General features: G+C 43.2%; 1 protein-coding gene across 14 annotated transcripts in view; it reads right to left on the reverse strand.

Moving 5' to 3' along the window:
• COL6A3 (collagen type VI alpha 3 chain) overlaps nt 1-14,062 on the reverse strand; it is a 90,663-nt gene extending 76,601 nt beyond the window's left edge. For 6 of the 14 annotated variants that reach the window (XM_063695310.1, XM_055380641.2, XM_063695308.1 and 3 more), the window contains exon 1: nt 13,483-13,904. The gene's annotated coding sequence lies outside the window, so the exon portion shown is untranslated. Of the gene's footprint in view, nt 1-13,482 lie in introns of all 14 variants that reach the window. The other 8 variants (XM_063695307.1, XM_055380640.2, XM_063695312.1 and 5 more) reach the window with 6 other exon arrangements.
• Nucleotides 14,063-14,982: the final 920 nt, after the last annotated feature.

Here is a 14,982-nt window from a genome sequence, read left to right on the forward strand (position 1 = left end):
AACCTAGAAGAAAAATAGATATTTGCTTGAAATATACAATCCACCAAGACTGAATCATGAAGCAATAAAAAAAATTCTGAACAGACTTAAAATTAGTAAGGGGTTGAATCAGTAATCAAAAACCTTCCATAAAAAAAAAAAAAACCCAGGACCAGATGTCTCTCCTGGAAAATTCTTCCAAACACTTAAGGAAGAATTAACACTAATCCTTCTCAAACTTTTCTCAAAAAAATTAAAGACGAAGGAACACCCCCAAACTCATTTTTATAAGGCCAATATTGAAAAGAAAAATACAGACCAATATCCCTGATGAACACTGATGCAAAAATTCTCAACACAATACTAGCTGACCAAATCAACAGCACATTAAAAGGATTATACACTATAACCCAGTGGAATTTATTTCTAGAATGCAAGGATGTTTCAACGTATGAAAACCAATCAATGTGATACACCACATTAACAGAATGAAGGGGTGGAAAACAGCAAAGCTTGAGACCTCACACTTATAATTTCAAAACATATTACAAAATGACAGTAATGAAATCAATATGACGCTGACTTAAAGACAGACATATGAACCAATGGAACAGAATAGAGAGCCCAGAAATAAAACCTCATGTATATGATCTTTGAGCTACAACAAAGCTACACAGTGGGGAAAGGCTAGCCTCCATCGTATGAATGTTCCTCAAAAAACTGAAAACGGAATTATCATATAATTCATCTATCCCACTTTTGGGTATATCCAAAAGAAGTGAAAACAGGATCTCAAAGATATATTTGCATACCCATGTTCATTTCAGCATTATTTGTAATATCCAAAAGGTGGAAACAACTTAAAAGTCCATCAATAGATGAGATGAATAAAGAAATTAATTCATTTCAACAGTGTTTTATAGTTTTTAGTGCACAGGTTTTTTTCTTCCTTGGTTAAGTATATATATGTATATATACACACACAATAGAATTTTTTGCAATTATGAAATTGATTATAGATTTCCAAGGCTGCTTTATCACAAACAAAGAGTCTTCCAGGACTGTGAAGCTCAGCCACACTCTGAGCATAGAGTATGGCAAAATGCCTGTCTGTATCATTGTAGGTGTATAATAAATATTTGTTAAATTCATTAACTGCTATTCCTACAGTTCTCCTAGGACTTTGCACTGTTATTACACCACTTACACTGTAATTTTTTTTTTTTTGAGACAGGGTCTCACTCTGTCATCCAGACCGGAGTGCAGTGTCACGATCACAGCTCACTGCAGCCTCAACCTCCCAGGCCCAAGCAATCCTTCCTTCTCAGCCTCCTGAGCAAATGCGACTGCAGGCACACACCACCCCACCCAGCTAAGCTTTCTATTTTTAGTAGAGACAGGGTTTTGCCATGTTGCCCAGGCTGGTCTTGAACTCCTGGGCTCAAGAGATCCTTCCACCTTAGCCTTCCTAAGTGCTGGGATTACAGGCGTGAGCCACTGTGCACGGCCTACTGTATTATACTAAGTCTTATACATGCCACATACAAGGAATATTATTCAGCTTTATAAAAGAATGAAATCCTTTTATCTACTACAACATGGATGAATCTTGAGGATATTATGCTAAGTGAAATAAGCCAGTCACTAAAAGACAAATATATTACTTTATAATTCCATTTATGTGAAGGTATTTAAAGTAGTCAAAGTCTTAGAAAAAGAACTTAGAATGGTGTTGGCCATGGGCTGTCAGGAGGCGGGCAGTTGTAGTTACTGTTCCACAGGTATAGAGCTTCTGTTTTGCAAGATCAAAAAGTTATAGATATTTGTTGTAGCACAAGGTGCATACAGTTAACACTGCTGTACTGTACACTTAAATATAGTCAAGATAGTATGTTTTATGTTATATGGTTTTTACCACAATTAAAATAGAAATAAGGACAGGAAATACCATTTGCCAGGTTTTAAAAGCATGGGTAACTACCCCTAAAATGTAGCCATCAATTTAACAGGAATGATGTAAGTGCAGCATTTCTTTTTTGAGGTGTGATAGAGTTTAAGAGCTACTAGGAGAAAACGGTACAACTAAACATCCTAAAGTGTGTCTACATGCCGCTGTATTCAAATAACACAATGTTTGCCCTTACTTCTAAATAAGATTTGGAAAGAAATAAGAAAAGAGTATATGTGATGCAAAATGTTAGGGTTTGGCAAAGAAGATCAGAGTCTCATGAAAGTGGGAAAGAATCTAATATGAACATTCAGACCTGGTGCAAACATGGCTTCTGCCTTGACTAGTATCCTCTGAGCTTTGGAATCGGCTCCACCCAAGGCCTGAGCTTTTGTATCTCTATCTTAACTTTCCTCTCTCCACAGGTGCCCCCATGGGCTCTGCAAGTCTTTATGGTTGTCTGTTGTGTAGCACAGGAATTCCATTTTCCCCAAACAGCTAATGAAATCAGGGATGAGGATGATCTAATGTTCTCAGCCTTGCCATCTGAAGATTGATAGCAGAGGAGAGTCTGTCCGGCTGATGAGTGATGTAACTTTGCCATGAATGGAGCAGCAGACTAGTGTCCAGATGGACCACTTAGCAAAGGTACAGGGAGAGCCACAGAGAGTTATTGAGGCTGCCAGTCAAGGACAGGAGCTAAGTGGGTGCAAACGAAACCTGAAGCTCAGTCCCGTGGATTTGCCGTGAAATTCCTCCTGCCTGAGGTCAGGCCCAGAGGGAGAACCTGGAGTCCAAATCTTGTGGCCCAGCTATGAGGAAGACGGAACACAGTGTGGGCCCTAGGCCTGACCCGCCAAGAATTGGTGAGATGGAGACAGATGAAGCCATAAACAAGGGAATGAACACCAGGACCCATATGGCTTTGGATTTCCAAAGAAAGTCAACAAAAAGTACCACCTGTGATGAAACAAATGTACCCTGTGATTCATATTCTGAGAACTTGAAGGCATGATCTCAGCAGCTAAAATAGAACCACCTGTCAATACAGCAGTCTCTTGGAAATGCATCAACAATGAGAAAGGAATACTGTTCCAATGATGCTCAGGAGGCCAGTTATCAACAGAACAGATTTTTTTCTGCAACAAAGTAACAGCAGTGAGTGGTGATAGCGGCAGTATTGCAAAAGCTCAGCCCGATTTTTTTGCCTTGCAATGGTCACTGCCTTTTGGACATGGATATATGTTAATACGATGTAGAAGAGCAGTCTCCAGTGCTTGTGCTGTGGTTTGACAATGCTCCCAAGCTTTAGCCCGGTCGCAGCACAGCAGGGCTCAGGGACCCCTGACAGGCTGGACTGCCTGTTCTCCTCCCTCCACTTAGGTTGACCTTACCCCCACCGTGCCACAGCCCCAACTTTGCCCCTTCACTCTCTAGGAATCCCTCAAGCCCATGCAACCCTGGGAACCTTCCAGACTTTTCCACCAAGCTCTATCTTTCTTCCCTACAGTCTGTTAGACCCATTCCTGAGTGTTTCTTCAAATAAAAAAGAAAAGCAATTGCAATATCTAATTTTTGTATGACCTCAATTAAATAATGATATACACTTCAAAATAATATAAAAGTACATTTTATATGTGCTATTCTTGATTCTTTCTATCAAGCTTGAGCGTCAATTTTTTTTTAGCAAAGGTAAGCTTCCTGCTAGATTCTTTCCAAGAAAATGGCCTGTTCTTTCCAAAACAACCTGTATTATTGTAATTGGTCCAGATCAATGTTTTAATACGGGATCAACAAAGAGTCTATGATCTTCCCACAGTTGAGTGCAAAGTTGCATCTATGGATGAGGGTTTTTCTGGAGATAAGGGTCCATGTTTGTATGTGATTCTAAAAGGCAGTTGTGCCACTCCTCACCCCCCAAAAGTTTAAGCATCACTGCTTCAATTAAAAATTTTAATGCAAATCTTCTGGAAGATCCAGTTCAATTACTTTAAATGTTTAATCCATGTTCAAGAGGCATGATTTTAAGTGGTATTTTTGTTTGTGAATGAGAACACAAGAGTATTATAGAGGCTCTTTGTAAAGCATTCGGCTTTGTAATCCAGGTGGAAAAAATAGGACGTGATAAGATGAGAGCTGTCTCCTCACTGTTGAGTCTGGGATGGGAAGAGCTGCAGACGCCTGTGCAGGGAGCATCGACAAAGAGCACAAGTGAATTATGCCTTGAGCAGGTTTTGCTAATGGTTTTCTTAATCATTCCCATACCTCACACAGTGAAAGCCTTTGAATCCACTGATTCTGTCACATATAAAGCATTGAGTGGGCTCACTCTGGAGCAATTCCAAAATTACATTTCTCATCTTCCAGAATGCTCAATACAATCTAAATAGTTACAAAATAAAATCCGGGAAGTCTAAGACATCACTCACTTACTTCAACCATTCTGAGTAAAATGAACTTTTAGTTCATTGAAAATCATATGTAAAGATTTTTATTTTCAAGATGTGAATCTTTAGAGGAGTAGCCCCCTCAGTGGAGATACTTCCCATTGGAACACAAAGTAATGGGATAAATACACTGTGCACAGGAATTATTTTATCCAGAATATATCCAGATATTGAGGGAAGAGGAGGGGAGGGAAGAGAAGGAAAGGAGCCCTTCCAGCTCTGAAAAGGACGGGAGATAATGCCTGTAGGACAATGCGTTATCCAGGCTCCACTGATGATTCAGAACCCATATGGTTTGACTGAGCTGAATTCCCAGGTGGGAAAAACGCCTTTGGCCCCACACACTTTCCTGCCATCATGCGGGAAGCAGGTCTTGTGGCTCGTGGGCTCCTAGCCCAGCTGTTGAATATTTGCTGATATTTTCGTTTGCAATTAACTCTCTTCTATTGTTTGTCATATCCTGGAGTCTCCATTTATAAAAAAACGAAATTCCCTGGCAGCAAATTTTGGAGAACTTTTTCATTTAGATTATTAAAAGATGTCAAACACCATCTCCCCAGATGACCACCCGCCCTCTTCAACAAGGGGGAATGAGGCAGCCATCCCCGCTCATTCCCCGACACCACCCTCCCGGAGGAAGGAGAGAGGAGAGTGCTGGTAACGTTTCCTGGGCTTCTGTCTTGTGGGTGGGATTTCACGCCCTCCTCCCAACCACCCGATGGCTGATTTCCCTCCATTTTATAGCTGAGAAATTGAAACCCCAGCAAGGCAAAGTGATTGTTCAAAGCTACAGAGATAAAAACAAGATAGAACCAGAACCCTAACCCAAGTTAGCATTTCCAAAGCTCATGGGAAGAACCCCGGGAAACCCTAGAGGCTGTGCCAGATTTGGCCCAGATCTCAAGGAAACTCCCCATGCCTTTTGGGGAAAAAATAGACTTCCTTGGTGGTGACACACCACAGATTCTATGTCAATGGAAGTCGGCTGTCTGCTATCATTCTTTCAAATATGAAAAAAAGACTCAGAATTGGCTGCTTGAGATCCTTGGGCTGGAAGGGGTCTGTTCCTTCATCCTAGATTCTGTGTCCTAAAGGCAACAGATTCAATAAGAGACATGCATCACATTTTCATTCTCATCTTTCTGTTTAGGATTATTCATCTTTTTGTTTACTCTGCCTCATTCTAAAAAGGATTTGAGGTGCCTTTTTCCGTTTAGTTTCTATCCCTTTGAAATTTAAAAGGATACCTTTCATTACAAAGACTGCCCTACATGGCCCTTCAACCTGAAATCATATTCAATCATATTCCAATGAATATGATTTCCCAAGCTATTTTGCAATTCTGTAAATTGGTTTTCATTTAGCCTACTCAAAACCTTTTTCATTTTCCATGTCTGGAAATCTTTTTTAAGGAAGAGACACACACACATGCACACAAGGAAATAGTTTTAAAACGAAGACTCAAATAAATCCAGAGCTTCCATTTTGAAGTCATTTATTTGGTTTTCTCCAAGCACTGCTTTTTAAAATCAGCCTGTCCCTCCTATCAAGTTCTGGGACTTCTGTTAGTTCCTAATTGTCCTGTTTAAAATGGGAGCAGTGGAAATAGTCAAAGACCACAGTGGGAGAGCCGTGCACACTGACTGTGAAATAGAAAGTCAAATTTCAGTAAATTTGAGGCACTCATCCACCCTTGCCTTTGCCACACCCGTTCCTAGACTGTGAGAAGGAGCGCCCCATTTCTTTCTCTTTTTCTCACTCTTTCTCTCTCTTTTTGCATGAATCCTGGGAAAGGAGTCCCCGTTCTTTTCCTCAGGGAGGAAGCTAAGAAAGGATTTATTAAGTCCTGCAATTAGGGTAGGAGGAGAGTGGAATTTAATATGCTCTTGCTGTTTGAAAGACCCAAAGGAGAATCCTCAAAAGTAAATGTTTTGGAACAGCTCCAAGAAACCTCCAAAGAAATATAGCAAATTTTGTTTTTTTACTGTTTATTTAACAACTTGGATTTCACATTTCTTTTTTTTCTTTTTTCCTTTTTTTTTTTTTTTTTTTTTTTTTTTTTTTTTGAGACAGAGTATAGCTCTGTTGTCCAGGTTGGAATGCAGTGGCATGATCAGAGCTTACTGCAGCCTCAACTTCCTGAGATCAAGCAATCCTCCCACCTCAGCCTCCCAAGTAGCTAGGACTACAGGTGTGCGCCACCACGCCTGGCTAATTTTTTTTGAATTTTGGTAGAGACAAGATCTCACTATATTGCCCAGGCTGGTCTCAAACTCTTGGGCTCAAGGGATCCTCCTGCCCTGGCCTCCCAATGTACTGGGATTATAGGCATGAGCCACTACACCTGGCCTTTGAATTTCTATTCTATGAAAATACTCTAGAACAATAATCTGTTTGACTCAAACTGAATGTGTATCCTGTGATAGCAACATTTTAAAACTCTTCTTGTCAGGCAGGGTAACTAGACCTCCTTTGTCACCTACTGGGGTCCTCTGTCACTTATGGTGGTCCTTGTTAGATATGGAGTAGCCGATTCAAGATCTTCAACTCTTCCTGGTAAAATCTAACAAAGCAACACCTGTTCTGCAACTTGTGGATTATAACAAAGCAATGCAGAAAGAGAGGGCCTGGACATCCCCTAGCAATGCCCTCCCTCTGTGAATAAGAGCCCTCTGTAAGAACACACCGACCTGCAGCCAGGCTTAGGCCAAGCTCCTCAGAGGTGGGTCTCCTTCCCATTACAAAGGCAATTAAGAAACTCCAGATTAATTACCCAGATATTTGAAAAAATTACTTTAAAACATATTCCTAGCATTGAAGATAATAACCATGAGGCAGAAAGTTCCATATCTGGTGTGATTTGAAAAGCTAGACGCCACCATGCAAATGTAAAACACATTCCACATTCTGAAATATACGGCAGCCAGACAAGATTTTGTCTGCACTTATACTGCTAATTATAAACATCAGGCAGAGACTAGTTCCATTTCAACATTAAAGAAGAAAGGTGCATTAGAAAATGCTTCAAGAAATATTGCACAAATGCCCACTCCATTCCAACTCCTTGCCACATGACGCTGCTGGATCCAAATTGGAGCTTGGCACTTATTCCTGTCTTTTCCTTCTTGGCAATGAACTAGGGTGCTACTGACCTTTCCAAAACTGTGGTGTTCCATTGTAAATGATTAAAGTGGCTGAAAGGTGCTCTCATTGTAAAAAGAAAAGTTAGATATTTTGTCTGTTTTCTAGTCTAATTCATAATCAAGTAGAGAAGATAAAATTATTCTTGAAAACAGAAACCTTTTCAAAAATCAAGTTGGAACATCTGATAAAATATCATCCATGCTGGATTTATTGCAGTAACCTGGGAAATTCTACTTCCTTACTGCCTCTGTCAGCAATGGTCGGCCAATCTCTCCCAGCCTCCCTTTTGTGTAAAAGAAGGCTCCTTGCCTGTTGCTCGAACAGGCCATAGTCCTGCGACTGCTCTCTTCCATCTGTTGCCCTGGGCTCTGATGAATGATGGGTTTTCTGCAGCCCCAGTTAGAAACAGAGCACCCTGGTGCACCGCCGGGCCAGCTGTGGGTTTAGCTGAGTTGGCGCTAACTCTGGGTACCGGCTCTGGGCTGCTGAATCAACTAATGAAGATTCCAGAAGTGAAAAACCAGTTTCCTGGAATGGTTTCCCTTGAGATCTGAGTCAACTCCAGCTGCTGTTCAATTTTTAATTTTGAAATTAAACCGAGCCATGAGCTCTTCCTTCCAGTGACCAATTCCTGATGCTCTGGGTTCCTGAAAATCTAATGTATAGCACACACAGGGGGTTTTACAGAAACATTTCCCATTGTACTTTTCCCTGGCCACTTGCAATTCTCAAATGTTTCTCTGTATTTCATGAGTTTAAACTTCAGGAGAACAGTAGGATCGTACTATGCTGAATGCAGCCAGACCCCTACAAGACTAACAATTTGCCTTTGGGAGAGGGTTTGGCAGAACTTTTCGTATTTGTTTTTTTCTTCTCTCCTTTTTCTTTCCAGATTTTTTTAAGCAACAGTTACTCCTCTGCTGAATCAACTTAAAAGAGGCTACTCCAAGGAAGACTGGGAATGGGAAGAGTGCCTTTCTCCACATGGCACCCTGAAATACACTCTTAAAGGCTTGTCCCCCTTGAAATGTCCAGATTCCAAGATGTCTGCATATTGGAAACATCAGACAATTCTGCTACTAGCTCTGTGGCCCTGTCACTGGGCATACCTCTCTGAGCTCTCTTTCTTCATCTGAAGCATAAAGGGCACGGAGAAACCATCCACCAAGGCAGTAGTTTTTTTGATATTTCAATTAGCCAAACAGAAATTATATGTTTGCCAACCAGAAGAGAGGGGGCTATGTCTTAGTCGTTTTTTTTATATTCCCCAAGAATGTATTCTCTTTTTTTAATTTTTTATTTTATTATTATTATACTTTAAGTTCTAGGGTACATGTGCACAACATGCAGGTTTGTTACATATGTATACATGTGCCATGTTGGTGTGCTGCACCCATCAACTCGTCATTTAGCATTAGGGATATATCCCCTCCCTGAACCTCAGCGCTCAAGGCCATGATGCACAATAGGTCTTGTTAAACTTAAGTAAACATGAGAACACAAAGACCAACCAAAGGGTTAGGTTTTTGTTTTTTTTGTTTTTTTTTTTGTTTTGTTTTGTTTTGTTTTTTGCTCTGAGCTAGAATTCTCTCCCTCAGGGTCTTAATGCTGGTTATCTCAAGTGAACAGACATAAATCTGAGAGTCAGTAATATGTATTTGTATTAATAAATATTTAAGATGAGACATTCATAATTATAGCTTGTGTGAATTTTTAGAAGTATGTTAAAACCCATTGTCCATTAGGGGAAAGTATCAAAGGACATGTCATGAACACCCTTACAGTTCTAAAATCCGGTAATTCTACAGGGATACGCAATGGCATGAATATGCAAACTTACTTTGGTTCTCAAGCACCCGACTGTTCATTTAAACCTCTGTAATTAGATATGGGTAAAATGCTTCCTATAAAATGTCTTATTTGCTGAATACCCTTGTAATACAATTGTTTGGGAACAAAGATGCCTCCTTTCATGGCACAATTTCATCTCAATACACTTACACCTGAGCAGAGAAGAAAAACAAAGCTCTAACATATGTCCACTTCAGTTATTATGAACAGCCACAATAAATATAATAATGACAATCATGTATTGAAATATCAGTCCTAAAATTGCCCGCAAGCTCTGCTGAGATGGTCATCACTGAGTTACTGCAAACCCTGAAACTCCACCCTGGGAGACTCCAGGCACCACTTCAGAGATTTTTCTGAAGCTCGCAGAGATACACCTCCCTCTAGAGGAAAGAAAACCAAACTGCCTTTTCAAAAACAGACCAGGATGAACGTGCTAACTCAAAATTTCTTTTCTTTTTTTTTTTTTTTTTTTTTTTCTGAAACGGTCTGGTTCTGTCGCCCAGGCGCTGAAGTGCAGTGGCATAGTCACGGCTCACTGCAGCCTCAACCTCCCAGGCTCAAGTGATCCTCCCAACTCAGCCTCGTAGCTGAGATTACAGGCACATGCCACCATGCCTGGTTAATTTTTTAAAATGCTTTTGTAGAGACAAGGTCTCCCTATGTTGCCCAGGCTTGTCTCAAACTCCTGGGCTCAAGCGATCCGCCCACCTCAGCCTCCCAAAGTGCTGGGATTACAGAGACGAGCCACAGTGCCCAGCCCTCAAAATTTCATCTCTTTCCCAAAATGGACTATAAGACCAGAATGTATTAAAAATTATATTTTTCAAAATTAACAAAGTGAATTGTTGAAGGGAATATCTCTGCAAAATCAGGACCTGCGGAATACTCCCTGAAAATAAGACGTTCATGACCACACGTTAGAGGGGGCAAGCAACATGTTTTATTTAAAGAATAGGATTGTCCTTTCTTTGCACTGAATTTTTACACTGAATTCCACTGAAGTTTTACAGTGGAAACAGAGAAGCTGTATCTAGAAATGGGAGAATGAAGATAACCATTCTTGTCTAGTTCGTGGCTGTCTGAATTAGTAGGAAATTTTAAAGCTCCCCCACTTTAAAATTTGGAGGGTTTGCGGCTTTCATTTCCTTAGCTAGAGCTAATAGGATTTTCTTTAAATGTCAGGTCCCTCCTCAAATCGTCAGCTATTTATGTAGCAGCGATGTGTTTTTTACTGCCTGCTTGCTGCAGCCAGGACACCGTGAAAAGTTTGCTCCCGTAAGTCAGGGTGGAAAAGCTGCCTGGTACACAACATCCCTGTCAGATGGAAACCGCCTGCGATTCTTCCCCCAAGAGATACCAGATTTTCAGCTTCTTCCAAAAAGAGCAGTGACAAAACTGAACTTTCAAATAAAAATTTTTGCTAAAGCTGTTACTGCGCCTGCAAGGAAGTGTCACCCAATAGTATTCACGACTTGCCGGTGAATTTTAAGTCCTAAACATGGAATTTCACATATAAGTGGGAAGTGATATCAACCGCTGGTGAAGACTACGCTTGATCCAGTTGTCTAAACACTCTGAGCAAGGAAACAAACGAAACCTCGCTGGCAAAAAGTCACTGCCAGCTTCCAAAGCTTCCAAAGAAGGCGGTCTTGTTTCAAGCTGGCTTTAGGCATCCACGTCTATGGGTTCCGTTCCTGAAACTAAGGTCAGGATGAGCAGCCTCATTGGAACCACAAATCAACAATCGACTGAAGAGAGGAGCTTCTTCCTACTTTCTCATCGGGGACGTATTAAGTTCTAGGATAGGAAATCACAAAAGGCACTTATGATAAAGTCAGTGCAATTTGCTGAGTCCTGAACGCTTTAGAAATAAAATGAAGTGTGAAGTAAAGACAATTTTTCAGAAAGGTGCCTACCTCGTATCAAAAATATCATTCAGACCCCAGGTTTGGACATTTGCCGCACGTCCCCTCACCTGTGGACCACAACCATGGTGGGGTGGAACACGCTCCCTGCCAAGCAGGGGAAGAGCGGGGCCAAGGGCTAACATTCTAGAGGCTTCCCCAGCCACCTCCCAGAAAGGTGCTGTAGCCACACCCTCCAATGCCTGGATAGGAAAAGCCAGGACAGCCTCACTTCACCCCAACATGGAATTCCTTCCCAAGCCCTCCGCTCCACTCAGTGTCTGCTTCCTGGCTTCTCTCGACCATGAGTGAGGAAAGGAGAGAACTAAACCTCTGGGTAGCAAGAAACCCCCTAAACAAAGAAGTCCAGACAGGCAGCTGTTCCTAGATCCTGATCTTTGTAAAAGCCCCGCCTCCCCACCCCAGGCTTTCATCCTCAGCTACAAGCCCACTTCAGAAAGAAGAGCATACAGGTCCCCTCCTTCAGAGCCCTCCACCCCCAGGAGGTGGCCTGAGCAGGGCGGCCAGCCCCGGTATTCCGGTCACGGAACCGATGCCCCCGCCCCACGGTCCACCTCCCTTCTTTCTCGGTTCATTGGTAGAGTCTTAGTGAGCCCAAAGCAGTTTTCCCAACGAGATGTGAGTTATTTGGGATCCTCCGTCGCTGGCTTGTCTGCTCTCCTTCAATGGGGAAGGATTTCACTGCCATCTCAGGCACTCGCTCCCTGGCCTGGGCAAGGAAGTCCGCATCTCAGAGCCCCTGGTTGCTCATTTTGAAAACCAGGAAACGACTGCATCAGTGGCTTCTGACCGAAAATCTCTTCCATTATCTTTAGCCCAACAAAAACCTCAGGAGTCCCAGTAATGTCATCAACGGCCACCCACTCAGTTTTCAATATAGTTTTGCTTAGGAGCAATGTAACTTCGATTTTAAAGCCATTTCGGTTCAGTTTTTTACAGCGTTAAGAATGGGACCCTGGGGAGCTGGGGGATCCCAGGTTGAGCATCCACCATCCCCGTGAGCTCTGAGCACCCTGCAGCTCTAGCACCCTGTGGTCCTCATCGGGGTGAGCTGTATGTGGGGAGAGAAGCCGGCCAGCCGGGGCCACAGCCCTGCCTCCCCATCCAGCACAGCAGACTCCCCTGTGCTCAGAGGGGTTTGCTCCTGGGGTCTGCACCGGCCTCGAAACTGGCTCCTGGGGCTTCCTGTGGAAGCAGATTTTTCTTTAACCGCTCCCCAGTCCCTCCCAGTGACCCCACCCATACTTCAATACCCGTTCATTATCTAACATAGTAGGCCCCTTGAAACAGGTTCCCCAAACAGGCTGGCCACTGTCAGTGAACATGTCCATCCTCAGCAAGAGAGGACCCGAGCCCCACCCTGCATCCTCCGGGCCAGAGAACAGCCCTTGGGGCCTCCCAGCTTGGCACTGGCCTCACCTCTGTGCAGCATGGGCTGGCCCTGCAGCCCCAGGGGCCCCGCCTTAGACACTCAGCATGCTGCCCAAATGCCCAATTCCTTCTTCTCCTCTGACCCCTGCAACTCCTTTAAGCAACCCCAAGGGACAAAGTCTCCAATAGAGACTTCAGGTTCCTGGAAAAATGAAAGCTTGGTGGCAATGACTGAGCGACCCTTTACTTGGCCCTGATCCTGAGCACCAGAGTTACTCCAATCTCGTGAAAGCAGCAAATGTGCTCCACCAGCACCTTCCCATGGGCGGCCCTGGGCAGAAAACCCACGCAGGTTGTTGCACCCCGACCTAGTGTCACCACCCAGAGAGCTCAGAGAATATCTCCCAGCGGAGCCGCCCGGCAGGGAGTTATTCTAGTCCTCAGCAAAGACGATTCTGCAAACAAAGCGGATCCCGAATGGGTTTTAGAAGGCGGCAGTAACTTAAATAAATCATGGGCCGAAACACGCTGCCACCCGGAATGCACAGGGCGCGTGTAGCAGCCACAGACACGCGGTGGAAAAGTGCTCACGCTCTTAGGCAACCATGACCTTAACCAATTTAAGGAAATCCCATTGCCATAAAGTGAGAAAGAAAAATCAGCGGAATCTTCCAGAGACCTAAAACATGTACAGAAAACTGGCGATCAGCATGAGCGTAAGAGCCACTAACGCTACCTAGAAAGGATCACTTCAGGTTAAGAGCATTTCCTTCTAGCCCCAAACCTGGAAAAACAGAAGAGAAATCACACTTACCCCTGAGCAAACCTGAAGGCGTGTGTCCCTGGGCTCCTCGATTCAATTAGGTTTGAATAGGATGCATACTTTTCCCACTCACTGCGTCTCTTTTTCTTTTTGCAGTGTTTCTCCACCAAAAAAGTGGAGACTCGGAGCTGCGGAGGAAAACTCTTGCAGTCCTTGCAGGAGGCTGGAGCCCAGGAGAACTGAACGGCCTTTGGTGGAAGACTGAGCTCCAAACTGGACTGGGGCCAGGGATACCAGTCAGGGCTTCCTCCAGCTCCTCCTCCTCCTCCTCCTCCCTCCCCGACCCCTCCTTTCCCCCTCCTCACTGCAGAACTGACCCAAAACTGTAAATGAAACCAGACTCCTCCACTCTGTTTCTTCTGGCCCCCGCTCAGGCTGATGTCACCCTCTGAATTCTGTCTTCACCCTACAAGCGTTTAGCTGGACTCCTGCAAGCCCCAACTCTTAAAAAAAAAAAATTGACCACTCCTACTCGTCACCTTTTGGGCTGGGCCCTTGGCGTCAAAAAGAATAAATTTTGGAATTTCTTCGTGGGTATCCATGGTTTTCCTGCAATGTTTTCCGACACCATCTGAAAGGAAAACAGGAAATGCAGTCCCCCCCTTACCCTCACCACACCCTCCCATTTCTTCTTGAAGTTTCTGAATTGAGACTTCTACTAATAACCTCCCCCTTCAAATAGAAAAACCAGCAATTAAAATCGCCTTGGTTTTCTGTTAACCAAAGCTCTGTTCTCCGGCAAAAAAAGGAGGCTACATTTCTTTTAATTTCTATATCTAATGATTCTGATTGTGGTGCTTATAGGCCCATTCTAGGCACAGACGGGGTAATAAAAATGGTTATCTTGCCAAAGCTTCGGGAAAATGCTTGAGTAAGAACTTCTGTTTCTAGAAAGCTTTGCACATTTCAAAACACTTCAATATACATTCTCTCCTTTATCACAAACATCAACACCCTAAGCCCTTTTAAATAGAAAGATGTCTTCTTTTATTAGGTGAAATTGTGGTCCCATTTTACAGATGAAAGAAACAGGCTGGGCACGGTGGCTTATGCCTGTAATCTCAGCACTTCGGGAGGCTGAGGCAGGCAGATCACAAGGTCAGGAGTTGGAGACCAGCCTGGCCAACATGGTGAAACCCCATCTCTACTAAAAATATAAAAATTAGCCAGGCATGGTGGCAGGCGCTTGTAGTCCCAGCTATTTGGGAGGCTGAGGCAGGACAATCGCTTGAACCCAGGAGGCAGAGGTTGCAGTGAGCCGAGATGGCGCCACTGCACTCTAGCCTGGGCAACAGAGTGAGACTCCAAAAAAGAGAGAAAGGAAAGAAAGAAAAGAAATGAAAGAGAAGAGAAGAGAAGAGAAAAAAGAAAAAAAGAAAAGAAAAGAAGAAAAGAAAAGAAGTTCCGAGAGAGTAAGTGACATCGTCATTGTCCAGTCTGGGTTAGTAGCAGAGCTCAAATGACAACCCAGCTTTGGCCATCCCCAAACTT

This window comes from Gorilla gorilla, chromosome 11 (genome assembly GCF_029281585.2).
Source record: "Gorilla gorilla gorilla isolate KB3781 chromosome 11, NHGRI_mGorGor1-v2.1_pri, whole genome shotgun sequence".
Lineage (NCBI taxonomy): Eukaryota > Metazoa > Chordata > Mammalia > Primates > Hominidae > Gorilla > Gorilla gorilla.